We start from the raw sequence: 20,149 nt of genomic DNA on the forward strand, positions 1-20,149 counted from the left end.
CCAGGATCGGCGCCCTTGGTTCCAGCTTCCCGATGTTGTCAGAGATATAACATTGCGTCACAGATGAACCAAGAAACTGAGACCTTTGAGTTTCATTCCTTCCTATCTAACCCCCTTCGTGCATATATTTTATTAACTGTATCCTTTTTTATTTTATTAGCATTTATCTTACAATACATCTACAAGTACCCTTCTATCACGTAAAACACTATAATCTCAAACTTGAACGTACATTTTGAACATTCCTACAAATACAAATTACATTTCTATGTGTACTGGAAACTTGAAATAACTATGATTTTATACATGAATTGTTTTTACTCAGAATTCTATACCAAATAATCGTATCTTAGAAGTAGTCAAAGTTGAATAATAACTTACTTGATGAATTCCTGCTGCTTTATGACTGACGAAAACTGGCCACTTATTCTATTGGTAACCTATTCTATTCTTATGCGTACTGTCGTTATTTGAAAATATAAATACATATACATATATATATGTATATGTATCTTCTGTCTTGAATCTGTACTAATGCTTCATATTAACACGAACAATGTAAGAATATTACACTATCCCGGATGTAAAATCCAACCTTTCAGCAACTGGAACAATGGCTGTTCTTCGAATATACCATTTAACAGATCTGCAAATAAGTGTTTAAGAAAAAAAACCATTGAACATTACAATACTTATTGTAATTAAATAGTTGTACCCAGTTAAGCAGTTTACAATAGTAAAGATCTAACACAGAAGAATAACTGTTATACTTACGCTATAAAGTCTTAATTATATTATATTATCCACATTATGACTAGTGTAATTCATTGAATAACAGAACACAAACGAAAGTATAAGGAACAGATGTCCTGTAAAATACTTTTTTGCAAACTGCTGAAAGCCAATTCAAGTAAATGTAAAGGAAGTCATGTTCATTACACTCACACTACTAATTTTTTAAAGAATGAATTAAGAAATTTAACACATAATGCATGTAATTCATCAATACCAAGAAACTACAGATATTTTCTTCACCACTAATTACATACTACTTTATCATCACGAACCAAATTTAAAATATTGTAATTCAAAAGATATTCAAACAGTGCACTATTGGGTATATCTGCTCATTTTTACTTTTTTATTTATTTTAATTTAATTTGATTATTTTTAATTTTAAACTTCAAAGAAATCCTAATTTATTAATATGTAAAATCGTGAAATTCAAAATGAGCCAATTTAAGAAATATTTTATTTGTAGGTATCTGTCAGTATACAGTTGAAACAGTCAATCACCAAAGAAATGACTATCTTATTAAGAGGATAGTTTACTGACTCATAGTAGCCATGTTGTTAGTTCCGTGAGTACATCTATAGTAGGTTCACAGATATGCGTCCAAACTAAGCAGATGGCAAACTTAATTAGGTTTCACTTCGCATATAACGAAAGTACACGAAACTTACGAAAAGTATTCTTCGGTCTGCCGCACTTAAAGATATTAAGGACGTATGGGAGATCTCAGCGTTTTGTATTCCCTGAAACAAAACTGCCTTGTATAGAGCTCTCCAGCGTACTTTGATCAATATAACGTAGTAACGAACGCATATCTCATCTAGCAGATATTATTAATAGGACAAAGAAAGAAGTTATACAATTTTTAATCAGGTGTTGATATTTTGCAAGTCGCTGACTATTCGAAGAACGTGCTTTATTCACGTTCATGTGTAATTATAGTAATAACGAACATTTAAAAAAAAAAAAAAAAAAAATAACTGTGTACGTGTAACTGAAATCTTTCACCTCTCTGAACATTTGAAATTCGGTCAATTATTCCAGTTCCACAGCATAAATAAAATTTCTATAAATGGTTTATGGTGGTTGAAAACAACACATGGAAAACAACTAAGTAGGCTTTGTGGTGCACGAACATAGTGCGCATATATCTTTAAGGTTTTTTTTCCCATTTCATCCCACTTTCATCATTCATCTCATCACAGTCCAGCTTGGCCTCGGTGCATAACTGTACGACGTAAAAAAAAAAAAGTCCAAACAACTGAAGAATATCCAAAAATCAAACTTCAAGGAACAGAAATATACAGTATTTCCACTTTGTTGCACATAGCTGCAGTAGCCAAATATATACAACTTTGCTTCGGTTCCTTTAAAATGCTTTCTGTATAACTCAACAAGTGGGTTATACTTCAAGATAAATCACGACTATTGCCACAAAAATACGTTGCTCTGCCTATTTTGGTTTTGAATGATTTTCATAAGATAGTTACTATATTGTTATTTCACAAATCAAGATTTTCTCATTACATGAAGCTGTTAAATTTGTGTATCCTCCTCCTCAAAATGAGCATTGATTTTTAAAAATCTAACAGTATTTGACAGAAGTAAGCAATTTGGTTTCTATAAACGATGGCTCGAAAACTTGCATTGTTATATGAGTACATGTACTTCTGAAAGTAACCATACCTTGCGTACTCTGGTAACAAAAATCTGGAACCTGATTGGCGAAAAGGAATCCCCAATCTCCCGCCTGACACATTGATGCTTTCATCAATTGAACTACTATTGATACAATCAATTTTCTGTATTTTTCTCGTTGGCAGTTCGTCCTTCCGCCAGTGCAGCGTCCAGATCTTTTTATCATTGTTCTGTGCTTACTGCACCTAAGTGCAAAATAATTTAAATATTTATGGTTAGAGGCGTCAGTGGTTAGAGAACCACGCAGTTAGATTTTTCGTTGATCCAACATCCTGATTTTTCTGTTATTTAGTCATGTTCTGGTACTTACGTGTATGACAATTGAAATGCAAGAAAGTGTCTTATTTTTCGTAACTTTGCACTGGTATTTCTTACTAAATCAATAATATATATAAACAGATTATCCTTTTTTAATAGACAATCTGATGCTTCCTCGAGTTGAAACTCTCCGAGAATGTTGCAAATTAAAAAAAAAAAAAAGTTTATCCATCTCGATGTTACACCAATTACAACTGAAAGACGAAACTTTCATTTGAAGTGAAAGACATTCTTCCTAATTTATGTGAAATATGAAAAATTTTGTATCTTTATCTAGTATTATAAACGTTACGAGGTTATTTTCGACAGAGAAAAAAAAAACTCCTATGAACATATAGTATATTGGATATACTGGTAGTTAATGAGGGCCGAAAGCATGGAAACAGGAAGTTCGAAGCAGTAGATATCGACGTACATTCGTCAGGCATATCACATATGTTCGAAGTGTCCGCTATGGACACTTGGCGGATCATGGACAATGAATGCATGACAACGCCGGATCATGGATTGGCGAAACCGTTCGAAGATCCTGGATCACGGCGAACATTTGCACAGGCGTTTGGAAACGTTGTTCCGAGTCGTTGACATCACTGGCACGAGCAGCATACACCATACTTTTCATGTGTCCTCACACAAAAAGAACCAGTGCATTCATGTCCGGAAATCAAGCAGGCAAATGCATTAGACTGCCACACCCGATCCGTCTTGCAAAATTGTTGTTCAACTACCGGTGGACATTCATATTAAAGTGCGCAGGAGCCCCATCATGCATGTACAATTCGATGCATAGAAAATGTTACAAAAGTTTAAGTCCACCTTAGAAACAAACTCTTGCGCCATATGCTTATGCATTCAGAAATACACTTCTCATCGGCTAATTACTTCTGATATTTGACCCAACAAGCCCCCCTACTCCACCTCTCCTTGTCTAAAGCAGTGTGTAACGTAATATACTCTTTTCATTCAAATGGAAAAAACACGAACCAGTTTACAAGGTTTATAGTTCTAAAACCGTCTCTTTCATTCGTTTGTTCTGAAATGCCCTTCTAAAGCCTGAATAAAACAAAATGTCACAAAATGTTCCCATAGTTTCAGAAACACCCTATTTGCATTATTTCCCTTCTTCAAAGGCTGCATGTCACATCAACCTAGAAAGATGCTCCTTGTAAAATCCATGGAAATTGTTAATCATGGCAGTAGGTTTTGTGCTTCCCAAAGACTGTAATACGGGCGCAGAGCGCTAGAAGCTACTGACAGAAATGAGTGTTACTCATTTCTTTCAGTACTTGCAAGCAAATGTTCTAGTTGGCTTCTTTGGGCAGGACAGAAAGGTGTAACTGCCTTGAGCTTGATAAATACATATTGTTTGAACACATGTATAATACACTAAAAAAAAAAAAGTTCGATCTCAGCTAGCGCCAATTAAACTTTGTGGCCGACAAACACCGTGTGCGTGGGTTCTTTTTGTTTCCTCCCACTTTCTTCATTCCACCATTTCCTTCATTGCTCATCATCACCGTCTCCTTTAGCCTACCCGGTATAATCGGGGACGTAAAACTGAAAAATCTGATTTCATATTTTTACTAATAAAAAAGTACAACTATTATGTCGGAGGAGAATTTCCGTCTCCCCCTCTCCCCGGGCAAAATCTAAAATGACGCTGCTTTTAACAACAAACTTATATAGTTATGATAGCACATTGCTAGAGCGCTTACATTTGGTTTCAAGAGTCGAAGGTTTGAGTTCATGGACGACATTTTGAGAGAGAGAGAGAGAGAGAGAGATTCAAATATGGTGACACAAAGGGAAGTTTAGAATTGGAGAGAAATGATCGGACAGTATCCGTATTATGACGAAAATTGTGACTTTGTGAAACAATCAGGAAAGGTTCCGAGCTGCAAGGATCACACCAGGCAGTTGTCGAATTAAGATGAAGAACTCTTTTTAGAGCATCAGATGATTGCGAAGGGAGAGAAAGATCTTAAGATCTGGGGAATTAAGAATTTAAAAAACTTAGCTTCCGAGCGGATTTCGAACTACGAACCTTTTAGTTATCGAGCCATGACTTTGTCCATTTAGCCACGGAGAACTCTATGTAGTCTGTCACATACTTTTCCTTTAGCTACTAGAATGGGATATTCCAAACGTTGATTCGGTGGATGCGCCGTTCAGATGGGGCGCAGACCTCTTGTAACTTAGTTACAAGGTGTATAATGAATTTCCCCTTGTTCAGGAACACTAGAACTATATGATAAAGAAGTGCCAAATACTTTGCGTCATTGTCTGTTACCTGAATGTTTAGTGTAAGGGATTCCTACTTGGATGGTCTTAGGTTTGAATCCTGACCGTCCTTATTGACTTTTTCTTCTAGCTACACTTATACTGTGCACACCTGTGCGCCACCCTGTGTGTAAACCGAGCAACTACGTATTGAACACCAACGCCACCTCTAGACTTTTCTAAGCCGCCATCTCTATTTTATTGGTTTTCGATATCTACCGCTTTAAATTTACTGTTCCCAGGCTTTCGGTCCTCGCTAATTCTTCGGCTCAAAATGTTATATGTATATAGGACCTGTTTTGCATATCTCGGTCAGGAATCACCTCCCGACGTTTGTTACATTAAGTAACACCCTATATGTTTTATGAGCTGTCATTTGGTAGTACAATTCGTATCATTAAACACAGACTAGAATACATACAGACGGGCAACTTCCTATATGGGCTATTGAAATCAGTTTGGATCGTCTGCACAGCGAAAGAACCAATCAACGCTCTCGGTGGGCCGGATGTTGTGTGTGGATGGCGCTGCCATCGGTCTTGGAACTTCACGTCATGGTTGTTATAGTAACCGGCGGACTGTTTTCGTTTGCTTCGAATCTCAGTGTTAGATGTAGTGCAGAAAGATCAGATAAGGTAATGTTCACTTTTCCTTGTAATGTCTCTGGACTGGACGTCCCTTTCCAGCTTTTTTTATATTAATAGAATTTTCTTCCTTTTAAAAGAGTTCACTTTGAAAATATCTCTTAAATATGGATATTCCTTCTGGAAATGAGATCTGACAAATTCTTACCTAAACTTGTATCAGTATACACGTAATTCTATGTACATTGACAAATGTGAAAAGCATATTTCATATTTATTAAATTTGTTTTATAGCAGAAAGATTGTATACTAAATATCAAAAATATCCCATGATTTTTCTTGCAAGCTGCAATTACAAAATGTTGCGTCTGCGTTGTTGTTCAGAAACTTTTTTGAAAGGTGAATACTATTATCCAATATTACGATTGTATAACAAAATGGAAGAAAAATAAGAAAAAATAACCTAGTCTGTGGTTACTTCGGAATTTTCCACGTAGGTGACGTCAGATTGACTGTTTAGTTCCGTCGTCGTGTTAGAGGCGCTACTGTCGCCAAGTTTACAGTTTTTCGCTGAGTCTGCTGTCTGTATATTCTAGTCTGTGTTTAGTCTAGGATTTGTGACTACCCCATACATCATTTTAAAGTGTAAAAATTCAAAATTAGGTTATCAGTGAAGTAGGATATTATATTATATACATTAATGTGTGAGGATCTGATGATGAAGATTACTGTGAAACGTAAATTATTAATGACATTACAGTAGTAGTTCTCCCATAAAATATAAAGTTTATGAATGTTTACTATATTTTGAAAATATCTACGATATTATATAGAGCGCAGGCAAAATAGTGAAAACACCTGGCAAACTGACCATATTTTTGATGTGTTTAGTCATACTGAAACAACTTTTCTTATATTTAGCTGCTGCGGTACAGACTATGGAGATAGACTAGTAGTAGCGAGAGGCCGTCGTAGAAACTATCCTGACATTATATGCAAACAATCTGTCAGAACTTAACTTAGCTTTAGGTGATTAACAATAACAGAAAATTTGGAGTTACTAGTAGCTCAATGGAAGGTTATTAGTCTCAAGAATTGAGAGAGATTCGATTTCTGCTAGTTAAGCGGTCAGATTCTTGAGTCCGTTTTCATCCTCTCTTACACACATTGATACTGTTTAAAATGTATATGAGGGGGGGTTACATTTTTAAACATTATAAAACCTGAATTGTTAGCACAGAATAACTCATATTATCCATTGTTCATGCTCTTTTCAACAATTTAATTTTCTACTTCTGATTCCGAATGAAAATAAATGTGCATTTGCACAAATGGTTATTAGTTGTACGTTCAAATCCAGAAATTTTAATTCAATGTGTAACTACTGCTTTGTTTGGAGTTTTCTATTTTCAGCACCAATGCGATGTGAGACCTTGAACTAATTTAACCTGGAATCCGAATTACGTAAGCTCTCACCGGGAATCAAATCCGGATTTTCCGTGCCTAAAGCCCCTTGTCATATAGCAGCAGGGCAGCTCATTAGTTGATATATTTCATTATAGCTTCAGCTCTTATTATACTTAATTCAACCCGAAAAAAAAAAAATATATACAATTTCACACTCCATTAACCCTTGTGTACTGAAAATGGGGTCCTTTTGGGACCACAGAGATGTTTAATGTAGTATCTCTCTTAAATGAACGTGAATATTTAAAAGTGTTCTTGTATTTTCTCCCCAACGTATGTTTAATATATTGAACAAAAAATGTCTACTCTTATCTTGCTGTTTTATATATATATATATATATATAAATGATTGTTAACCACTGAGGTCGTAAAAGGTAATACCCATGTAAGTTATCACATTTTTTTCTTTCTTTCTTTCTTACCAAACGAGCAAAATTAGTAGTTTACATACTGCTTAATAGCTGGCAGAAGTACTATTCCCGAAAATTAGTTCATTATTAACATAATCAAGTAAGTTGGATGTGTAGTAAGAAAAGAGATTTTCTTCCATTGCACTATATTGTTTGTGACTGTCTTTCTTCCTCAGGTTACAGCTTGAAGTAACAGATATCTTGAAATCTGCTTCTATTTTTCAACAGCTTGTGAACGAAGTGGTTAGTTTCAAAAGGTTAAAGCCCGTTACTTCCAGCAACAACCACAAGATGACACGATTTGACTATTCTGGATTGTAGTTGCGCCTGTTATCTGGTGACGAGGTCGACAAGTATTCTTTCATTTTGGATGGCAATGATGTAAGTGATGTCAAAGGAGACAGTCTGAGTTAGAATGCAATGCAATAAAGTAGTGTTTTGAAATGTATCTGTAAAAAATTTCTGTGCAGAACACCAATAATTACCTATTTTTAATTGAGGTCTCAAAAGGAATCCACGATATCTCCTACGCTATATTTTCCACAGTAATACACAAGAGTTAAGCGTGTGATCACAAGTTCCATTTTCGGTGGGACCATACAAATGTTTGATGTTCCAGTACCGTGAGACGATTAGAGACCTAGCTAAATTAAGATACAGCGAAGGTCAAAACCCATCATTTCCAACTGGATGCTCTGTGATTACTGTTTGCTGCTCCTATTTTCCAGTGAACCAAACGGGGAGCACGGAAAATAAACAAACCTAGCGCAGATAGAAGACAGTGGTGACAGACAAACAAGACGTACTCGATGGTTTTATATAGACATTATTCCTGGATACATGACTAATCGTAAACTGCCACCACCTGCTTATTTCATTCCATCTATCTAGTTCCCTCCCCATCTTTACTTAACCTTTTCTATATGTTCTGGCAATGATCGTAAAAGCTCTCTCCTATGTCATAATATTAAGCAGTTGGAGATGACTTATCTAGATGTTTGGAAATAACAGTGACGGGAGACAAAATTCTGCTCAAACAGACATCAAATGTTGTCTCGAAGGCTGAATGATAGAAGTACTTATCTCTTTCAATCTAACAAATCGTGTCCGCCAAATTCCTCAGCGTCTTTCCCGTTTCTGTCATTCCACTATTTATTTCATTATTTCCATTCATCTGTCTCCTTCAATCTACATGAAATAATCGTGTGATGTTAAGAGAAACGATTTTAATTCAATCTATTTTTTTAAAAAAATCGTCTGGCTTATTATAGCTATTCGTGGTTGGTAGGCAACATAGTATTTTAATTTCACTATGTTACAAAGGTTGTGTTTCTGGGATGAAAATCTTAATTCTAAAAGACCTCAATACTGGCTAAATTCAAATTTGAAATCAGAATTTCGCGGGATAGTTTTTTTTAGCAATTTCCAGTAACTCTAGCAACTATAATTTAAACGTATGGGTAATACGAATGAATAAGAAGTATACAGGGTAAATTAAATCTGAAATCAGAATTTTATTGTCTGGGATAGTTCTCCAGTAATTCTAATAATTTATAATTTAAACATACGGATAATATGTATTATCATTACTTGCATCGACAGTCGATTTGTGGAAAGGCTGGTAACATTATTTTTGTATTTCTGACTTTCTTAGGATGTTGACATTATTGTTAGTGTAGGATATTAACCTTAAAGTTACAATGAAAAAGGATCGATTTGTACGCACTTAAAATTTATTTCGAGGTACAAAAGCAGTCTAATCCACAATAATTCTACGAATTCTTATCTCCGTGTTTATATTCAGTATGTTTGGTGGTGCCAGTACAGTAGTTTAAAAACGTGCAGCTCGAAAATCTGGTGAAGATGTATTTCTTGTATCCCTCACACGGAACTGGGCCTAGTTTAACAACATTCGTAAAGATTGTGAGTCCAACAGGAAGAGGTTTGTATATCCTGCTGACTGATTACCTCGTCTATCATAGGTTAAAATTAAAGACTGATAAAGGAAAGCGAGCAGGGATGTTGCAATAAAATATCACGAAATCTCCTTATAAGTAGGAATAATCCCAAATACAAGGAATCTGTTAATCAGTGATCAAAGCTTAGAAAAATTTATTATGCAAATTCAGTGATGTGTCGGACGATCTCGGGGATCCCATATAGATAATTACTGCGAAGGCCTGTTGAAAAATTCGTAGCTCAACCCAGCAGTGCAGGTAGAATGATAAAATTGTAGTTTTAAAGAACGTATCTCTGTGTTTACAAATACAGTTAATAATGAAATTCTTGTTGTGCTTTTCAGGGCCTGAACTCATCACGTGTGCCCAACCAGCCAATTTCAAGAACATCCAGATCAGAGCTGTCATCAAATTTTTGTTCTACCAAGGAAAGTTAACGAACTAAATTCATGAGGAAATCACTGAAACACTACGGGACGATCCTTCGTCATTTGCAGTGTGAAGAAGTGGGTGGCACAGTTTAAACTTGGTGGTTTCTCAGTAGATGATGCTCCACGTGCAAGAAGACTAAAAGCAGTAACTGTTCCCGAAATTGTGGATGAAATTCATGACATTCTTGAAAATAGCAAAATCACAGTAAAACCTATGGCTAAGATTGTGGACATTTCTCGGGAATGTGTCGGTAGCATAATTCATAATGGGTTCTCAAAAATCTTTCTAAGCATGAATGAGTGAGGGCATCATGGGAAGTCATCTCCCACTTTTGAATGCAATGCCGACCAATTTCTCTCACGAATAGTATGCATGGATAGAACATAATTGTACCACTACGATCCTGAAACGAAACAACAGTCAATGAAGTGGCAGCACGCAGGTTCCCCTCGCCCCAAGAAGTTCAAGAGTCAAAGTCAGCTGGTAAAGTGTTTGCAACATTCTTCTGGGATAAGGATGAAGTAATACTCAGACTACCTGCCCAAGGGTCAGACATTTAATACTGAAACGACCAGGGCCGCGAAAAATGGACAAGAAGGAATTTTGTTCCTTCAGGATAATGCCCTATTCATCGAGCACTGCACACTTAACTGACACTATATAATCCAAAGTTTCAATGTCTACATCCTCATTCTTCATATCTAGCTCCATCAGACTATTAGTTATCCCCAAATTCGAACAACACTTGAAAGACGCAATTTTGGATCTGATACGGTGGTGATTAGTGCTACGCAAGTCTTCAGAATTTTTTAAACTGGTCTGCAAAAATAAGAGCATCGTGCAAGGAAATGTATTCGGGATGAGTATGTGGACTGTAGAATTACATCATCTCACGTGTACTCTTTCTGGGTTCGGCTACGAACTTTCCCCTTATACTGAGAAACGGTACAATGTTACCAGAGTATTGCTGATATAATTCGGGACAAGGACAGTCGTACGAAAGAGAGAATACATTCTGTTCAAATTTTGTGTATTTTTTGTAAATATTCCTTACAATAACTGCTTAAAACTGAATACATATATGAACACAAGCGCCATTACCTTGAAGTTTTCTTACAGGAATTAATACCCCCCTCCCCCAAGAGAAAAATATGGTCTTCCTTAAAAAAAAAAAAAAAAAAAAAAAAAAAGTTTGGACCTCACTAAAATCTAAAACCACTTTTGCTACTTCTAGGAGTATATGCATTCTAGGCAAACATATGCATTCAGTTTCAGTAATTATTCTAAAGCAATATTTCCAAAGAAAATAATTTGAACAGAATGTTTTATTTTCTCCTTTCGTACTGAGCGTCCTTCTTGCCCTGAATACTCCAGCAATATTCAACTGACATTGTAAGCATCAATTTCTCTTCATACCTTTTCATCATGTTAGCTATATCTTTATGCATGAAGTCCTTACACGTGATAGTCCGATACATCCTATCTGAATAATAACAAAAACTTAAAAAAAAAAAAAAGCAAAAGCAATATTACCAACTCCTTCCACAAATCTACTATCGCTGCAAATAATGACGACTCATACTATTTATATGTTTAAATGATAGATTACTCAAGTTACTGGAGAACTCTGACAATGAAATTGGTTTCAGATTTGAATTTACCGCTACAATTGCTTTAATAATTGTTTAAATTATAATTACTGGAGTACCTGGAAAAATAGCTGGAAAACTATTCTTGATGCAGAAATACTACTCATATTGGAATTCAGCTCTCAAATGTCTATAAGAATCACAATTTTTTTCCAGAAATTTTATTATATAAACTTTTTGTAATGTCGTATTACTAAAGAAACTAAACTGAAGCATGATTATAATTATTAACTTACAACACCGGAATGCATCTAAATGTTTATTTAATACCGAAATTTTCAATGGGTACCCTCAACTTCGTCAGCGACTTACTTAAAATATCTCATGGCTTCCATTAAATAATGAAAAGAAATTCCGGTACGGTTAAAGCTTGCGTACAACATCCTGAAAACAAAATAATTACATAAACCATGCCATGACGTATAGTTTATAATAAATATAATTACTTCAAATACTCTGATGTTTCTGTTTCAATAACCTATTATGGCTTCAATGTATTGCGAAAATAATTTTCAGGTAAAATATTCTGGAAACACTCAATAGTGAAAAAGATTACTTCAGTGAGTAGTTTGTGTAACTATAGACGTTTTAAACACAAATGATCTCTCACTTTTACTGGCAGTTTGAATATAACAGGTGAATTTTTTTCAAGCTTGTAGGAGTGTACCCTATTTTATTTTTTGGAAGACTGATGTTTTGAGCTAACCAAATTTCCATCCGAGCGTCATCAGAAGAGGGCAGACGGAAGCAAACGCAAAAATTTTAAAATAGGAAAGAGAATCAACCATTATATCATTTCCATCCATGCAAGTGGAACATTTAAATGCAATTTCGGTATCTCTTTGTAATCTTTCTCCGAAATGGAGGGCTAGAAAATTTCAGAAATTGATACAATAATGTCTGAATCCTGTCTTTGTATTTTTTAGTTATGTTGGAATGGGGAGGAGTGTCAAAGTGTGTACACCATTTATTTCACAGGCTGATATTTTGAACTAAGAAAATTTAACTAGGGCGTCATCAGATGGGTTAATCAGGAGAAAAAAAAAAAAAAGTGAAATGAATAAGCAATATACTGCTCGAAGATGATATTGGACAATATTCTAATTATTAAAGATCTCGGCTATACACATCCTTTCATCCGTATATAGTTTTCAACCACCTAAGAGTTGGATCTAACTTCATAACGTGAAGTGTTCAAAGAGTTTTTATTTTCAACTGCATTGACGAAAACTAAGGTAGATCGTTGAAACAGTTTGTCGCTGTCTACAATATAGGATGCTTAAAGGTGAGTTGTAGTATGTTACTATCATTTGATAAGACTTGTAAGACAACACTTTGATACAATTATAAGGTTCCTTCATAAGTCAACTTCTGAAATTTGCTTGTCCATCATTTTGGATAGAAATCACATAGGGACGAGGTATTTTTACAATATTTGTCTTACCGAGACCTTTCAAGTGATATACAGTTAAGTTTTCCATCCTTAATTCTAGTCGAATTTTGTTAGCTCGAAGTATCATCCCCTTCAACTGTTTTAAATTCTTAAAAAAGGTTGAAAGTGTAGCGTACAATTCTAGATAGAACTTACATGCTGTATTGTATGAAAACCTCACAAAGATCTTTAACATGGTATTAGTTAGAGCTTCCTTCCCTCATCTGTTATTTTAAAATTTGAAGTACCCTAGGCCTACAGCCTCTGGTTATTTCACTTGGTTGAATAGGTCAAAAAGTTAAGTTACTCAAATGGATCCAGCTTTCGTCATTTTCAATACATTATCAATCTTCAAATTACACACATACATATATATATATATATATATATATATATATATATATGCAGTATACAAAGAAAGAGACTCCACGTCGTTGCTTCGTTAGAAGGGGCTTTGTGGCTGTGTGGTCTGGACACTATGTATCCAAACAGCTGATACCTGTAGCACAAGAATTTGCCAATTTGTACTACTGCGCCTCAACTGTGAGAGGTACTCAGTAATCCACCGTACAGCCGAAATCGGTCGTTCTGCGACAGATACTTTAAAAATCAAGGCGCGAAGTCGCAAACAAAGGGAGGTCTGAAACCAGTTTGAGAACGATTCTGTAGCCAACTAAGAGCGTTCTTCACTTAGGGTATTCCTCTTGTTAGCCGCTGGGACACTTGTTTAAACAGGTAAGATGACTATGTGTAAGCAGATATCTCTCTCTACTTCCTGTATATCCACATACTCTAATTACTCAAACCAAAACAGAAACCCACAATAGTCGTATTTTAGTTTGGGCAGCCCAGAAAAAAAAAAAAAGGCCAAAATCAAAAGTTCAATTGGATTGGGCAAAATATTATATTTTTGATAACGTTCGTATATGAATCACATCTCACAAGCTAGATTATATGAAGAGGCTGAATTTGTAAGTTCTAAATAAAATTAGGTAAATCCAGTTTACTTCGAGCATCCTTGCGTTGCTATTTTGTATGTATTGTGTATCAGATGTTTCTTATTAATTTTACCCTCAAAATATTTTACAGGAGCTTGAGAGTGTTATAACTTACAATGTTAAGCTATTTTTTTCTCCGCAGGAATTTCAGACACTGTAATTTTCTCTAGTTGTGTTTTATTCAGAAGTGTTTTTAAAAATATATTTAGCACTGAATATATTCCCCTTCAAAGTATTCGAATTCAATGTAGTTAGAACAGCCTTTCGTCCCACAAGTCTAACCACAATTAGATGATTTTCTTAATTGTTTCTATTACAGGATCGAAATGAGATTTACGAATATTAGCAACAGCGTATCACAGCTAATATTTCCACCTTATATTAGATTGTTAGGTTTAATTTTAAACAGATGATGACCAAAATGTCCGTAGAACGGATAGTCACACAACCATTACCATTTTCAAAGCAACTAATTCAGATAATATTTATCTGATAGTATCCAGACAACAAGCATAACACAATATCTGAATTATTATTTGGAATCATCCATAAAGAGATTAATATCTGCATAATGAACACACGATGTCAGGTACGAGACATGCCGAAAAGTATCCAACCTCTTGTTTTTGGGAAAACTATATGGTGTAGGCTGGCCAAATTTTTCGCCACAGATGAGGGGAGTATGTCGTCTTTAGCCTGCAGATGGTGTTACTTTCTTTTACATCTTCTGTTGTAGAGAAATGGTTATGTTGGGTGCTCTTCTGTGATCTCGGTGTGGCTAAAATGAAGATATAGGTGTACGGTAGGACGCAAGAACGAAGTCACAATGGACTCCGTGGATACATACGACCTCACCACGGACTGACAAAGCTCGCGAAGACTCAGAAGATCGCGACCTGCATAGCAAAATTAAACCAATATTGATTATATTCGATTGCCGAGGCAATGTGCAACATGAGTATGTACAAGAAGGACACACAGATACAAAGCACTTCTTCTCAGACATTTCCCGTCGTCTACTTGATGCTCTTTGTGCAAAATGACTAGATCTGTGGATTTTAAAGCCCCGACGACCGTACCAGATGATTCCATTCATGCAGCTCATGTGGTTGTATTTTCCATCGCAGAATAAGATTTCGACGTTTCGTCAAGCTCCCTACTCTCCAGGTATAGCTTCGTGAGACTTTTGTCTCTTCCCAAAAATCAGAAGGTACCAGGAGGAAAAAAAAAAAAAAAATGCTTTCACACATGAGAGATGTAGTGCAACGCAACGTCTTCTCTCGTAGCACTTCCAGACGACTGTTCCAGGCCTGTTCCAACAGCAGGAAAGCTCCCAAAGTCAATGCGTGGAAGCACGAAGGACCTAATTCGAAGGAGATTAAGAAGAAGAAAACGTTAGGTGAGTATTGGTTTTCCGAGTACGTAGTCAGATATTTTCTCCATAGGCCTCGCACACTCATTCAGTAATCGTTTCCCACGTTTTCCGAGAAACTGATATTCCACATAAAACTATAGTAGTCACACTGAGTGTAACAGATAACCACATTACAAATATTTCATAATAGCCGAATAGCGGGTGTTAAGATATCCCAATAATTTCCAATTATTATTCGTCACTGAATCCGGGCGAATTACGAATCGGAATACATTTAAATTTGACATAGAAATGGTTCAATTTCTACTCGACAAGATATCCTGACGGAGACAAGATGAATGGTAAACTGCTGTGTGCATTATTTTAATGATAGCATGTACACTTTTGCTAATGGCGATGCTAGGTATACTGCATGGCTCCACCGCAACACTGAGCATGTAGGGAGAAATAAATCTGAAGAGTTATAATTATTTACATTTGTTTAGTATTTAACAGTCATCGTTTGTATCACTGAAGTGCAAAGACATTAAATATGCCGTGCTGAAGCACAGAATGTCCTTGTTCAAAACAAGCTATGAACAGAAAATGAAATGAAGTAATTTACTAAACAGATACTGTGACTGGAATCTGAAAGTTACATCATCATGAATCTGATGCAGTTATGTGAAGTATGATAATAATCTTCTACGTACATTTTCAATATGAGCTGCATATCTCACTCCGATTATTGACGAAAGGAAAAAAAAGCAGTAAATAGAAACACGTACAATTTTATAATTTTAAGGTCATTTCTTGCTATATATAAGTTTATTTTATAAATATCATCGCATATCCAAGAAAAAAATAGGACCATTTCATCTGTAGTTACGCATGAAAGAGGTGAGTTGCAACTAGTTCGCACGACAGACAGAAGGAAATATCCTGGTATGTGTTTAAGTCTTTGAAGCTATTTTGAATAAGTACTCTCTGTTGCTAGATGTGTCACTATCATACGACGATGCGTTTTAAAAACAGATGCACAGGTGTATTTTCATCTTTTAATCTCTGAGGAAAACAGCACACTTTTCCTCAAATGTAATTTATTAATTACCAATAGGTATATGTTGTACAGAAAATAAAATCTACAATAAGGTAAAATCCATGAATAACGTATAATTCAGATGCATTACCTTGTTATTTAAAAATACTTTTGTCCGCGCTCTTCCTCTTATGATACTAGAAGAAACGATGAAAAGTCTTGTATCCACTGCACGTCCCTCAAAATATCTTCGTCTCTGTTGAAGGAAATATGAATAGAAGTCAGTAACACTAGGAAAGGAACTGAATTTATGAAATTTTACCAAATAATTCAAATACCACACCGGACGATGTTCTTGTTTATTTTATTAAAACCTTGTTCCATGTACACATTACTGAAAATCTAATATTAAAAAAAAAAAAAAAAAAAAATCCTAACTTTCGTGGCTTCTTGAAATAAATTTAAAATCAAATACTTTTCTACATATTTGCATCTGTAACAATACCTAATCTTGACAGTAATTCAAACAAAATAAATAACAGAACTTCTATCAAATTCGATTAAGATTTATAATTAGATTCCTTTACCGGTAACTGCTTTCACCTTTTAGCAGAGTTCACTCTTTGGAAATTACGACCATACTTTCTAATGGTTTGTAGTCTCCCTGGTGTAGTTTGTCACCAGAGCCCATGTTGGTGGTGCGGAACATACTTTGCTTATCACATTATTATTATTTATTATTATTATTATTATTATTATACTCAAAATACTATGAGATCCAACAACCCACCTCTTTGAAACTGTTGGCTGTTCCCAAACTGAAGATAGGCTGTAGTTTAACCTGTAATCACATTACAAATCAAACCGGGTTTCTCGTACTATTAATTTTCTTTCTAAAGTAGATAACAAAATAAGAGTGCGACGAAATAATCTCCTAGTTAAACCTCGAAAATCACTTCCAACTACAGAAAAGATTGTTTAGATAGTTCTGCAGTCACATGAGATCTCTTCTGAATGAAAACTTAGTAACTGCATACTTTCTGATCAGAGCTGTTTATGATCAGAACTATCGGTGTAATTCGGAGGATACTTACACATGAATTAATTCCCAGCGTAAGTTCTAGTTACACCCATCACATGATAATTTAAAACAGTATCTTTCAAACTTGGTTACTACTCTTGACAACTGCCGATTTAACCTTAATATGCACTTAACGAAGATTATAGAGGCTAAATACAGACTGCATCTCTCAATAAATGCTCTCATGTAAACTTCTGTTACAGTTGTACGTCGATATTTGGTTTCAAACGTAAGACAACCAATTCCATCATCTTAATTATGTAATATATCACGTACTCAATACTAATTTTATTATTTCTATTTCTTTCATTATTTCTAGCTACTCTACCATTTTCTAGATCTCCCAAGCATGTCAGCAACCAAGTAATAACTCGTTTTACCGAGAAACTACAGGCGTACACATAGGGATAAAATGAGACAAGTGTTCCTGTAATACTATCATAAAAATAAACATAAATAAAGTTCAACACAAATCTTTGCTGACTGGCCCAGATAATGGGTATATCCTTCCCTCCTAATACAGGTAACAGCCTTTTATTATTCTACCCCGTTCGTTAAAAAAAAAAAAAAAAAAAAAAAATCCTACTTTGAAATGTTACAGAAAATGTATTTTGCAATATACATTATTAAATTTCTGAGAAAAAGTAAAGTTTCAACAGATGGCAGCAGAATCGTCGGTCTACGTGCGGTTCGTGGCAATAGGACACTTCAATATAATGGATAGATGTACGAGCGAAAGCACGTTATTAAGTGTTACTCGTAGTTTGAGAATGTTGCTGCGGTTCTGATAGTAGAGACGTTGAGTATGGGACTGATCCACCTTCAAAGGTAGCAATTACTATTATAAATTAATAATTCAAGGTTCATGGAACAGAGTGCGACGTTCAGAAAGGCCGACCAGGACGGCCTCGCATGGCTACAAGTGCTGCATCCTCAGCTGCGATGCTGAATGTGTTTTCGTGTTCAAAACAGAAACCTTTAAGCCAAGAATCACATGAGAATGGTGTAAATGCTAGTACTGTATTATGTATACTGAAGAAAGGTAAATTGTATGTGTACATTCCAAGACTAGTGCAACAGCAGACTGACGACAACTCTGATCGCAGGATACAATTTTGTGAATGAGTTCAGGAAATGGTTACACATGAACTGGGTTTTATGAGTAGCATTGTTTGGTCGGATGAAGCACAATTTAAACTTAATGGACATGTCAATATGAGCGTACTGGCTTGAACGTAATCCCCACATTACTGTTGAAAAGCTGCGAATTTTCCTGTGTAAATGTGTGATCCGATTTGTCTCCTAGAGGATTCTGGGCCTTTCCGTTTAGACGCTACTGTACCTGGAGAAAAGTCCCTGCCAATGCATGCTGTTTCCATTTTCCCTGCCATTCGTGCAATGTACGTTAATGACAGGATTTATTTCCAGTAAGATGGCGCTCCGCCGCATTATGGTAAAAATGTGCGACCATATCTGGATAAAAATGTACCAGGCCAGTGCATAGGACGCAGGGGGCCAATCGAGTTTCCTGCACTCTCTCCAGACGTTACGCCATTCGATTTTTTTCTTACGTGGCATAACGAAAGATGTGGTGTACTGTCGTAAAACTGTACCTTGACACACTTCGGGATGACGTGATTCAAACTGTGCGCAGAGATCCCATTCCACATTTTAGTGCTAAGTATGAAAGCTGTCGTGACGCGTACTCAGAAATGTATTGATTCCATTTTGAACATTTATTTTAACCACCAACATTTATTTTTTTATTTTGAAATATTCAGCTTGAACGGAAAGTATACTTATTTTTCAACACAAACTAAATACAACTTTCTTATAAGGCTGTCTATAATCTTTATTATAAATTAATTAGAAATGTTACAGTTTCGGAAGTATATCACTTCCTTCTTCAGTAACATTTCTAATTAATTTATTAATTTATAATAAAGAATATAGACAGCCTTGTAAGAAAGTTGTATTTAGTTTGTGTTTAAGGGTCTTCACTACAGCGAAATTAAACTACCGCTAATTTTAGTTTTTCTGTAATATCTTCAAAACAAATAAAAATTTTCGAAAAGCAAAAACGTAGTGAACTAGACAATACGATTTTGCATGTGATACCTTCACTACAATTCACTTATCTGCTTTTGGTATGCCGCTATTTACAGAACCCGCAAAAAAAAATACTAAAACTAGCTACAGTTGCAATTCGTAAGAAGGTAGATCAGTTGTGATAACGGTATCACATGTAAAATCGTACTGTCTAGTTCACTACGTTTCTGCTTTTCGAATATTTGTATTTGTTTTGAAGATATTACAGAAAAACTCTAAAATTAGCGGTAGTTTAATTTCGCTGTAGTGAAGACCCTTAAGATGACACAAGGCCTTTTTATTTTTCAAACTAGACTGTAGCTTTACTTTTCCAAGAAATGTAATCTTGAAGCCTGGAAAATAAATTTTCTATGATAGTTTAATGTATACTTTTTTTTTTTCTAACATACCCGGTATATATTAAAATGCTATGTTTATGTGTGCTAAGTTCCTCTCGTCGGAATTAATACTCGGAAACAGGCTCTATAAATTTGCAGTTTTCGCTGGTAACTTTAAATTGTGTAGATTTGCCAGTTCTTCTTCTTCTTATTATTATTATTATTTAATG

At 35.3% G+C, this 20,149-nt stretch overlaps 1 protein-coding gene across 3 annotated transcripts in view; it reads right to left on the reverse strand.

Annotated features, from left to right (window-relative positions):
• Positions 1-20,149, reverse strand: part of LOC145690514 (uncharacterized) — a 178,796-nt gene that overhangs the window by 103,115 nt on the left and 55,532 nt on the right. For 2 of the 3 annotated variants that reach the window (XM_081765466.1, XM_081765467.1), the window contains 2 exons: positions 16,564-16,668; positions 382-646 (listed from right to left, as the gene is read on the reverse strand). The gene's annotated coding sequence lies outside the window, so the exon portion shown is untranslated. The remainder of the gene's footprint in view (positions 1-381; positions 647-16,563; positions 16,669-20,149) is intronic. The other variant, XM_081765468.1, reaches the window with a different exon arrangement.

Source organism: Thermobia domestica, chromosome 7 (genome assembly GCF_964235325.1).
Source record: "Thermobia domestica chromosome 7, izTheDome1.hap1.1, whole genome shotgun sequence".
Lineage (NCBI taxonomy): Eukaryota > Metazoa > Arthropoda > Insecta > Zygentoma > Lepismatidae > Thermobia > Thermobia domestica.